The sequence below is a fragment of the Haliotis asinina genome, chromosome 9, assembly GCF_037392515.1.
Source record: "Haliotis asinina isolate JCU_RB_2024 chromosome 9, JCU_Hal_asi_v2, whole genome shotgun sequence".
NCBI classification, from domain to species: Eukaryota; Metazoa; Mollusca; class Gastropoda; order Lepetellida; family Haliotidae; genus Haliotis; species Haliotis asinina.
Genome location: NC_090288.1, coordinates 18,709,455 through 18,721,944, shown reverse-complemented (window position 1 = coordinate 18,721,944; position 12,490 = coordinate 18,709,455). Strand labels below are relative to the sequence as shown.

General features: G+C 37.6%; 1 protein-coding gene across 1 annotated transcript in view; it reads left to right on the top strand.

The window, feature by feature from the left end:
• Window positions 1-1,482, top strand: part of LOC137296077 (G2 and S phase-expressed protein 1-like) — a 34,016-nt gene extending 32,534 nt beyond the window's left edge. Inside the window, exon 13 of the mRNA XM_067827738.1 lies at window positions 1,039-1,482. The gene's annotated coding sequence lies outside the window, so the exon portion shown is untranslated. The remainder of the gene's footprint in view (window positions 1-1,038) is intronic.
• Window positions 1,483-12,490: the final 11,008 nt, after the last annotated feature.

Sequence of the window (12,490 nt, the reverse complement as noted above, 5' to 3'; positions counted from 1 at the left end):
CAACTGCTATTGAACACAACTAACAGTAAATAACTGAGGATGACTGAAAGGTAATTCTGGTGTATAGTATGGATCTTACGGGAATTTGAATCCGTTTAGAAAATGTATCAATGGTCGTTTTCAAACTCGTTCATATTTTACTTCCACGAGTGCCATGCCGTGTACGGGCTTCCGGTTCATCAAGGGTGGGTACAATTACAAATATTGTGATATTGTTTCATGATCTGCATTATATAGGTATTGAGTCGTTTTCTTTCAATGTATATGTGTTCAGATTCTGCGTATGAACGCGTTTTTTTCAAACAACCTTCGTATCTTGTAACTTAGAAAGACCGCGAGTTTGGCCACGCCCTTTCGGGTCACCTACGGCTGTCAACTTTGTGAATGTTGGAAGGTTTATCAAACAAAATCAAAATAAAATCGCTAAATATGGTAATTTCTGTGCAGAGACAATAACATTTACCTATTAACACCGTGTAATTAATTCCAGATAAAATAGTTGGATATGTCAAAAGGATGGCACATTCCCTTCGGCATCACGATGCATGTGGAGTTGTTTGTTTACCGCCGTTGCCATGATCGTTCCTGTTCGTCCAATCGATGATGTAACATTGAGATTGGTTTTGTTTATAATTATTTGAGCCGAAAGTTAGTAATTTTTAGAAAATGGGAAACTTATGGGCTTTCTCTTCGTCAAGGAACAAAAAATATGGATTAAACTATCAAAAAATATTTCATTATGAAGAAAATATTAGACTGGGTACCACACGATGGTGGTGCGCTGGAAGTCAACAATGGCCGTTACTTTCGACTGCGTGCGGAGAAATTCGGCGATCTCATTTTTATTTAGCGGGCGTTTCGTTTTAAGGTATACAAACGTATTGAACATTATGTATTTAAAAAGGTGAGAATTAGTACATTCCATACATAATTCATATGACACGTAAATCCGACTTGTTGAATAATTATTGCAAGTTTTATTTGGAGATGTCACTATCCTGCACTCCTGTCGAATGGGTTCGACGGCAGCATTGAGAGGATTAAATAGGTTTGTGTAAAAAAAGTAAGAAGATATCAACATCGTATATTGTTGAACAGCGACAAAATGTTTATTATGCCATCAATCTTTCAGTCTTTAAATTTACCCTTTGTGTTACTACTTTGTTACCTGTGAATTTGACCTAAACAACTTTAGTGTTGTTTTTTGTTCACACGAGTATGTATTATATTACTTTCAAAGGGTTAGTATCTTACACTGTATTAGAATATGCACAATAATATAATGTACATAAATATTTGAAATATTTGTTTTAGTGCAGCCATTACTAAGCTCCTTCAAGACTTTTAACTGCAGTTTAAAAGTACATGTACATTTGAATGATTTGACTTTAACTGTTTGCTATCTATTATCTAGTAGTTATGTATCATACAAAAACAAAATTGTGTGTTCTTTATATAAATAAAACTGATTATCCAACACAATATATTTTGACTTTTTATCCTTTATAGAGTCAAGACAAAATGCTTAACTTAGGAGATAAACATCATGTGTTGGCCAATTCCCGGGTGTTATTGAGTATTTGAGGCACAGGAATGCATTTGGAACCGACGGCGTCAGCTGGAGGTTTCAAATGAAACATTCCAGTGCTTCAAATACTCAGTAACACCTGGAAATTGGCCAACACATGATGTTTATCGACATTGTAAACATAAAAGTAAACCAAAGGGTTTTACTGTCTGCACTGGTTTACATCGAGTACGGGTATAGGAGTGAAGTGTCATCAGCAGGCCGTTTCAGCTGGTTCCCATGGTAACGACAGGAGTTGCTCATTTGTGACGTCATTCTGACTTTACGTCACAATATGATTTGAATGACGTCACCACTGTTGATGACTCAACAAAACAATTGTTTGTGAGGTCAATGTGCAGTGAATAGTCTTGCAGTTTCCGGGAATCTAATACCATTTGATCATGTTTTTCAACCAATCTGATTACAGAACACAGTGACTTTTGGTTTACAATGGTGGATATTTAGTGGACTCATGCCATGATTTGTACCTCCATGAACAAAAGTTGTCATCACCTTTAATTGTTGTTCGTCCTCGTCTTTTTTTTTTTCCAGGCTAGTTCATGAAACATCTGAATTCACTTCTGATTTAGTATCCTTTCTTAATTGGCATGCAACTTAATCTCAAAGCAAACAATTTGTTCATTTTTTTTGTTTCATCAGATTGCAGTTGAACTTTAACAACAGACTGGTACTCTGCCTGAGAGAGGGAACCATTTTCATTTCCTTTTCAATTTGTCAGAATTGTTTGGATTACAGAAAAAATAATATACAATCTTTGCTCCTCCCCAGTGTGTAGAATTAGTTTATATTTCAATTTTATTCAGTTAAAAAGTTCAAGGTAAAACTTCAGTACTCTATACACGAGGGTAGAGCAAACTGTATCTCTTTTCTTAGAAGCCACAAATACATACCTGTGAAAACAGACAGAAAAATTATGATTTAGGTGACCTCTGTTAACAATTCATGGCTTATGTCCTGTTCTATTGACGTGTCTGACCATCCATCCACTCCAACCTAGACATTACGTTGCACAACACTACTTATAAACAGTTCTCATTTATCACAAAACACATGGGAGCAATATGAATGTCAAATTTCTACTTCCAAATATGACTTTAGATCAGAACATCCAGATGAAGCTGACTCGTCACATTCTACAGATGCATTGTGGGGCAGAGGACAAGGGCTTAGTTAGCAATCATGACCTTGTCACTGCTTTATTGTGAGTCAAACTAAGGCATATTTTCCTATCAAAAATGTTTCCCCCAATGGGTGCTAACCTTGCTGCGTTGTAGGAGACTGTACAATGCAATGACACTTGACATGAAACATGATGTAAGTTACCAAGGATGTGTTTGATAATGAGGGGGCAGACTTGTCAATACAGTGTGCAGCTAAAAAACTACTTTTTCACCTTATGAGTTCTGTTGGCGCCTCTGACCATATAGTTAAGAATCCTAGAATATGACAAATAAATAGCCTTTCTGCTAGACCAGCATGGTGAAGGAAAAGTAACAGTACACTGTCACCTTAGTGTGGTTTACATTCTCGCGTTAAGAATTAGGGCAGTAAGGCAGCCTAGTATTTGAAGCGTTTGCTCATGCCAAAGACAAAAGTTCCAGTCCCCATATGGGTACAGTGTGTGAAGCCCATGTCTGGTGTCCCCTGCCATGGTATTGCTGGAATATTGCTAAAAGAGGCACAAAACTAACCTACCTCACTCACTTTTGTTTGGAACTAATGGTAACTGATGTGTTATCCTAACTAACAGTTAACAAGGATGAGTTAAATCATGGGAAGTAATCTGAAAAATAAAGCAGGATCCCAGGGACATGTACAAGAAAGTGTTGCCTTGTACTGGAGCGAAATATATAATATCCCCAAAATTTTTGCCAATTCATTAGATTCACATTTCAATGTTTGATATTGTGTGAAACCAGTAATCACTATGATTTCACGTACATGGGTTTCATAGCCAAATTTATATGAAATGTGTTTCTTTTTCTGAACTGAACAGGTTGTTTTGCCTAAAAATTAAATAAATACACAGCATTAATTAAGCACCACCCATTTTCATGTTATAAGACTGTTTAACACAACACACTGGCCATTCATGATATGGAAACCAAACACATGGTTATAACTTTGTTAACTGAACCATCTAAAGTGTCAATCCATCAACTACTAACACTGCTGCTACTTTTGGCTGTAATTTATTGATGGTCATATGGGGGCACTAAAAACATTATCAATAATCATGTCCAAAACTGGTTACAAAGACAATGTCTGTGGTCCAACATACACAAAGTTCTCAAAAAAAATGTTCACTGTTCAATCCTAAGCCAACAGTGATGGTAACATCAGTATTTGGTGTATCCTCCCCTAGCATGGATAACTGCTGACACCCTCCTCCTCATGCTGGAAATCAAATGCCCTATGCGCATCACTGGAATCCTCTGCCATTCGTCATCAAGAGCCTGGGCTAAGTCCTGTAGATTTTGGACAGATGGATCCCTTAGTGGATCCCTGTGTTACAGTTAAGAAATTGTCCGTGACAAAAGGTGTAAGAAATCCCCTGTGAACCAACAAAACAGAACAAAGACAAGTCTAAAACATTCAAATATTATTATTAGTGAACAGAGCAAGTTATACAAAGTCACAAGTCAATTTCACAATACTGATTTCAAATGCAATACAAATGAGACAATATCTAAGGCAATGGGTCACAAAATATAGCAAACTCACCAGCGAGCTGTCTAGCAGCGGTTAATGATGCTGCTTAAATAATTCTCTGTAGGAAATGTGACCAATAATAACTAACACTAAAACCTTAAAGGTCACATGCAACGTAAAACACAACTTTGCAGATTCTGGTACCTTTCGGTGTGCACTTACCGAAACAAATCATAAAAAATGCCAATTCAACCTATAAAGTTGAAAAAAACGTGATGAAAAAAAAGCCAGCGAAATCGGAGTTCAAACGTTTCACTAAATTCCCGCCAGCGCTGGGGGGAAAACTGGTTCCAACAGCTGTGCTGCGCTGCGTCCATAACGCATACGCAGTGAATAGGTTCGCGGAGCTTGAAACAGTATGCATGCCCAGCGTCTGAGGTCGTGAGCAGTAGTCTAGTCTTGGTTGTGTACACAAACAAGTAAATAATCTACTTGTTACGTAAAAAAAACTTGTTGATTGTAGTAAGCAGTCTCTGTCACAGAGAAAGCTCAGTGTCTGGTTTATTGACACCTATATGTCTGTATGCCTGTCTGCTAAAGACAACATGCAATACACAGCTTCAGTCATTGACCACGTGCAATTTGAACTTAACACCTATCAGACTATACGACATAAAGAAAATAAGTTGATTTATGACTCGTGCACCCGAGTCCCGTGTCTGCCACATTATGTAATTAGGCACGTGTGATACACATGACATGTTTTTTGTCTGTGGGTTGCAAACAATCTACATTCATTTTTTTCGGATGACTGGATCTGACGGAAACTTGTGCAAACTCTTGTCAGATTCAAGTCCTGTTTTGTACTTGGACGAATGACAGATTCCAGGCACGCAGTAGTTTACTATCTCTACTGACATGATTTTTTACTGGATCGAGAGCAAATTCAGAGAATGTGTATTTTCTAAACCCAACATCTCTATATACATCCTTCATGGATAACGACTTCTTTTCGTGGATATGATTTTATTTGACAACAGTATATGAACCCATACTGAAACGACGCATCAAGTACACAAAAAGAAGTTGTTATCCACAAAGAATCTTACTTTCTTGTGACTGGCTATACTTCTAAAATGCCCATCAAACAGATCATCTTTCTGTACACACAATGAACCCTCAGCATGTCAGCAAATGGAACAGCCAATCGGAAGCCGTCGTTACGCTTGAGTGCATATCCACCCGCTATATATTGCACTTTTGAATTGCGATTGTACGCTTATAATTTTGTTTATTTGTTTTTTTAAAAGCAGCAATGTATATTATATGTCATGAATAAGTGAGAAATGTGTTTTAATTATGTTTGATTTTTTGGTTGCATGTGACCTTTAAATATTGTGACCCAATTACAACTACCGCAATAATAATTAATAACAAAATATACAGAAAATACACACTCGTAACACTTTTGTCTATCAGTGAGAAAGGGACGTCTGGACCTGAGCCTCCTTTGGATGGTGCTGGCTGAGAGATGAACACCCACTCTCCATTGTTCTCTGAGATCTTTGGCATTGGTCATGCGTCTGTGTCTCACTAGGCCAATTAGGGCACGGTCATCACAGGGAGTGGTCTTTCTCGGCCTTCCTGATCGTGTACGATCTTGGATGTAACCAGTGGCTGCATGTTTCGTTGCAAGGCGACTAATGACAGTGTGACTGATATTCAATCTGGACCCAGTGCTGCGACAGGACAAATCAGCTTCATGCATACCAATAATCTGCCATCTGGCATGTTAAAAAAATTCACCACTCCTCACTTATTGATGCATTGATAAGAAAGCAATCAGAATACTGCATTTCGTCTTTTTATACCCCTCAGTCGCTTGTAGCATGACAGAACTTTAGCATGAAAAGCATGCATTTGAGTCAGCACGTGAATTTCATTTCAATTGCATGTGTATTCTGATATAACTAGTTGACTTCTCTGTTTTGATCCCGCAATAATAATTAATAACAAAATATACAGAAAATACACACTCGTAACACTTTTGTCTATCAGTGAGAAAGGGACGTCTGGACCTGAGCCTCCTTTGGATGGTGCTGGCTGAGAGATGAACACCCACTCTCCATTGTTCTCTGAGATCTTTGGCATTGGTCATGCGTCTGTGTCTCACTAGGCCAATTAGGGCACGGTCATCACAGGGAGTGGTCTTTCTCGGCCTTCCTGATCGTGTACGATCTTGGATGTAACCAGTGGCTGCATGTTTCGTTGCAAGGCGACTAATGACAGTGTGACTGATATTCAATCTGGACCCAGTGCTGCGACAGGACAAATCAGCTTCATGCATACCAATAATCTGCCATCTGGCATGTTAAAAAAATTCACCACTCCTCACTTATTGATGCATTGATAAGAAAGCAATCAGAATACTGCATTTCGTCTTTTTATACCCCTCAGTCGCTTGTAGCATGACAGAACTTTAGCATGAAAAGCATGCATTTGAGTCAGCACGTGAATTTCATTTCAATTGCATGTGTATTCTGATATAACTAGTTGACTTCTCTGTTTTGATCCCTTTTTGTTACAACCAACAATTAGTTTTGGTGGTGCTTAATTAATGGTCATGTCTATATGTGATAGACTTAGGTAAGCAGAAAACTGAATACAAGAAAATTTTGATCACTTGCCTAGTTAAGGGAACATAGATCAGTTACACAAGGCTTCTGCTTTGACTAATGAGTATTCACTTACCCACGGGGTAGTACATTTATGGTCTTCACCAGGAATTCGAAAGGTTATAAATGTTGTATATATATATGAGTTGTTTTTCATATACACCAGGCACATAAAGAAACTATGCATACAAAAAATCAATTTAAAATCTAAAATCAAACCTGTGTAGACACAAGGATTTAAACTCAGAGATTAGTGACATGTATCCAACATGCATGCATGTGTCATGTTCTGTGACGTCAGTGGTTTTGTCCTTGAGATGTGCAATATGTTGTTGCACATGCATTCCGGGAAAGAGAAACAGAGCAAATGAATGCCACACAATACCATCACAGTTAATGAAATGCATAGCATTTGTAGAACCGCATGTGTGGCAGAGGTCAAAAAAAAAAGACTGGGTTTCGTCCTATTGCTCAAGATCAAGTCATTCAACTGGATATATAAATATTAATCAGTATTATTTGATACCTCTAATCACTTGAATGTTGCAACACTACGCTCCTTATATTCTTTCATACAGCACATGCTCTATCGTACAGCATGCCCTGATAAATGGAAAACTGGATATCGCAGAAATCTCAAAACAAGACCAGACAAGGAAAGTTTGGCGGTCTTGTACGGCCTTGATATTACATCAGTCACATTCTATGTTGCAAAAAATACACTGAATAAGCGCAAAGAACACATGACAAGTGTAACTAGTGAGCCAGATGAAATTGTGAATAATTTTAAGACCTCATCAAACGGGCAGTCTGTGATGTCTCAGTTAATGTCACTTAAACCTAAAAAATATTGAGATACTATTTTTCAAATGTATAAAATTAAAATTCATTTGTAAATATCATTCTCTCATGAAAAAAGGAATTGCAATTTCATGTATCCATAGTTGTTTATAGTGTCTCATTTCAGAAAATTAGGATTGGCTGTAAATATGTTTCAGTTTGACCTCTGCCACACATGCGGTTCTACAAATCTTCATTGGCCTCAGACTACATTAACCAATCAGAATTCGACAAAATTATCTTAAGGGTAATAATAAGTTGTAACACTCCTGTGCATATTTCTTGTGGCATTTTATACCTGTTTGAGTAGATTTACAAACAAAAAATTTTCTGTGCATTTTTTTTTCTAGTGGGGTGATTTGGTCCTGTAAATGGGTTTGCGCAGCATAAATAATATGGCAAGTCTTCTTAAAACTGAAGTACAAAAGAAATTACACACCCTACTAATTTGTCCATAACTGAAATCAGAACAAACATACATAAGATTCAACTGTTTAATTTTATTTCTGGGTCATTTTCAAACGTGTTTGGAAATGATTTAGAGATTTGTTCCAATTTGAAGCACTTTTGTTTACATTTGTGTCCATAGGGGTATAAAAGCAAATTTCACATGTCTAGAAATGATGACAGTCCCAGGTGTGAAGGCAATGTGAGTGTTCTTAGTACCTCATATGACCCCCGTTTGCGTTAATACAGGCCAGCACACGTCTTCTCATGGAGAAAGTCAGCTGCCAAAGGGAACGACTTCTTGGACACACGCTGGAGCCAGCTGCTCGCCTCTCCGTCGGTAGACTCGCACTCTACCATCAGCCTGGAAGAGGTTGAACCGACTTTCATTGCTAAAGATGACTCGTGACCAGTTCCCAGTGTCTCACCATTCTTGCCAAGCAAAGACGGTTCATGCAGTGTTGAGCGGTCAAGGTCATCCCACGGAATGGACGATATGCCCCGATATCATTAGCCCGAAGTCGTCTCCTGACCGTATTCCTGCTGATGAAGTGACCTAGCGCTGTTGCTACTGATGATGTCATGGTGAGGTATCTGTTGCACAGATGTAGAGTGTGCAGGTGTTGGTCTTCCGTAGGTGTTGGTCTTCCGCAGGTGTTGTTACTCTCGGTCTTTCACTTCTTGGACGGTCGGATGTCTGGCCAGTATGGTTGAAACGACAATGGTTTGCCTGGTGCAGCCAAGAGTTCTTGCAATGTCACTGTTTGAAACCCCCACTTGTGACATCAAGACGACTCTCTCTTGCTCCGTTTCTGTAAGATGTGGCATTTCTCTTGTGTGCTTTTCCTCACAAGTGTAATGAACGGTAGAATACCTCGCTTTCAATACCCTTTCTGCACAAACTGCATGTGCAAATGGAAAAAATCATCCTTTTTAAAAAATTATCCTTTTTGGAAACCAGAATGCTAAAGTTATGTTTTGGTGCCATGTTATCATTGCTTGCGTTCATTACAATACTATAACTTCAAGACTGAAACACTTTGGGGAACCATTTTGAAAAAATATGACATTTTAGGGGTGTGTACTTTCTTTTGTACTTCAGTTTATATGCGGGCGAAGCAAGAAAAGGTTGGCAACGTACTTTCCTCGCTTCGGTTTGAAAAATATTTTTCATGTCAAAATAAAATATCGCCACCATCAAAGGTACACTCCCATTTTCTCACTTGGCTATGCTCTAACATTTCTTATCCCATGTTTAGTAAATGCTCACTTGAAATATGTTTTATTCAACATTTTAAGTGCCACTCATGGTATTCAGATCATTCTTTGCCTCCGTTACCCCTGCCAGCTTCCAGCTGAACAGAGTGATGGAAGATGAATAAGCAGAAATTAAAAAGAAATACCATATTGCCTAATTTTAACGTGAACCTGTTGGAATTTATTTGTCTTATCTGTCATCGCTATTGTTAGAATTTTCGCAACATTTATTCTACATAAAACACTTCCAGCGTAATGGGTAAATGATGCAGGGGAGGTAACTCTAAGTATACCATACAGAATAATACCTGCCTGTTCCTTCACTCCGTTGACCCGGAAGCTGGAAGGGGGAATGGAGGTGAAGAACGGTCTGATCTACCACGAGTTGCGCTGAATAAAAAATATTTCATGTGAGTAATTGTTCAATATGGGGTTGGAAATGTGAAACACAACCAAGTGAAGTAATGGGGGTATACTTTTGCTGGTGGCGAGATTTTATTTTGACATGAAAAATATTTGTTGAACTGAAGCGAGGAAATTATGCTGTCAGCAGTTCCTGGGAATCACAAATACCATTTGATCATGTTTTTCAACCAGTCAGATTACAGAACACAGTGACTTTTCGTACAATTAATCCTTGGTTGATTTGGATTAATTTCACACAAGAGTGAGCTCACTTTCAAACATGGACATTGAGGTAGCTGAGCGGTTAAAGTGTTTGTTCGCTTGGGTTTGGTTCCCCACACATGTACAATGTTTGAAGATCATTTATGGTGTCTCCTGCCATGATATTTCTGGAATATTGCCAAAAGAAGCTTAAAACCACACTCGCTCACTCACTCACTCATTTTGAATCTGGTAACTCAAGAGTATTCTGTCCTAGGTTAGGATTACTTGAGCAACATTTAAGGGGAGTGATTCCATCCTGCCACACTTCAGACAAAAAAATACCAAAATACATACCTCTGTGAAAATTTATAAGGCAAAATCTCTATAACATCAACCTAGCTATGGCTTTATTTACAAACAAATAAAACAACGGTGTGATGTACAAGTTATTGTAGACTAAAAAGTCAAACAAAGATAACAAATCAACAACAACAGATAAAACCACAATTAGAAAAATGTTTGCACTATACAATCACATAGAAGTCAGATCTTGATGCTCACTTCCCCTGGACATCCCTTTACAGGTCATATCTAAACAACCTTTTGTCGCTTACCTTTGAATTCATTACCACAGAAGTGGTTACAGTTCTAACGATAGATTTACTTTTTCACAATACCCTATGATATATATATTTATTTAAATTTTGTTGCAAAACTATTAATCATGAGGTGAGCACTTCCCCACACAATATCATTGAATGTTATAGAGAGTTTTCATTGAGAGGCGTATTTCATTTCAAGTGCTATTTAATGGAAGCACTTTTATTTTCAGTCTATTTTGAACTTCGGTTTCTGCTTCATTCATGGGGAAAAGGGGATTTTAAATGAAAGCAATATTTTATTTTCATTCAGTAATACAGAAATTCATTATTATGCATATTATTATTTGGTAAATCATACAAATTCATCACATGTTTTGAGATGAAAATGACAGGTAAAAGATGTGCTGTGATCTAACAGGATTGTACACCCTTTCCATGTACTTTAAAGGACAACAGTTGAAGTGTTCCTCATACAACACTTTTGTACCCAAGCTACTTTCAGTGCTACCTTTGTCCAGAAATGACTAAAAACATTGGTAGTGTCATTCTTATGCATTTTATGTTCCTGACAATGATGCATATTACCCTTTCAAAGTTCCCGCATTTTGCTGTAAACATAAATACACGGATGAATAATTAAATACTTTGTCATTCATGCATGCCATGAATTCAACCTCTGAAATGTGACGCATTTGCTCATTCCTCACCACTTAGTATCTTGCAAAAACAGAATGGAACGGATACCAAAGTGTATTGTGATCACCTACCACTTCTGTAATACTGTGGGCATTACAAGATAAATTTGCTCTTAGTTTGATCAATGGATTCTAAGAAAATCAGGTTATGTTAAATGTGACCTGGTTCAGAGATCATCTTCATGAGAAGTTGTGCTGTATTCTAAAGCTGCTCTGAAATAACTAACAAGAAGTCAACATTAACCAATAAAAAACATATAGTTTCTGTTTTTCACATCTTTTTTACAATTTTTAGGAGAAACCTACAATGAGTTTGATGCAGACATACACCATGTAACTGATGTAAAAATACCCCACATAAACCTTCTCGAGGTTGAAAAAAACCCGCAATCAGATGGTCACATTTCTTGTCTCCTTAGCAACATTTGGAAAGGTTCTTTTAAGACTCTTGTTAAGTAGTGACAGCCAGATAAGCTCTACATTTCTGGATTACCAGAAGCAGTTACATCTTCTCTGAATGACCTTTAAAAATGCATCAAAACCAAGAGCTGACGACAATGATAAATCAACAAAGACTGGTTATTTTCCATCGATTTATACAAAATTAGGAATGGTATTATCATGTACTCCCGAAATAAACAAATTTTATTTACTTGACAGTTTGTTGCTTACAACGTATGATATTTCTTGTGTGGTTCAAATTTCGTTCATGCTGAAATGACTTCCCATTGAAAACCAGTTGTAGCTAATGGGAGCATTGTATACTTACCTCTGAATACAGTGGAAGCTCTCTAACCCAGCAGCCCTTCAATCCAGCATGCTTTTAATATCGGCACTTTGGTCTCGGCAGAAGGTAGTTAATGATTATTTACATGCCCTGTAATCCAGCATCAGGCTATTCCCTATCTCGGCACAACAAAGACTGCCCAATGCTCCTTAAACTGGCATGCTTTCCTGTTGATTGTCTGATTGGATGAATGTGTATTAACAACTCAGTGGACTACCATATGTATTAAACTCATTGATGTTGCCTAATAAAAGGAGTATGGATAAGGATTAGGCCTAAGTAAGTGAGGTAAATTAGTGAGTGTATTGCATAATAAATAAATTGTCACATCACAA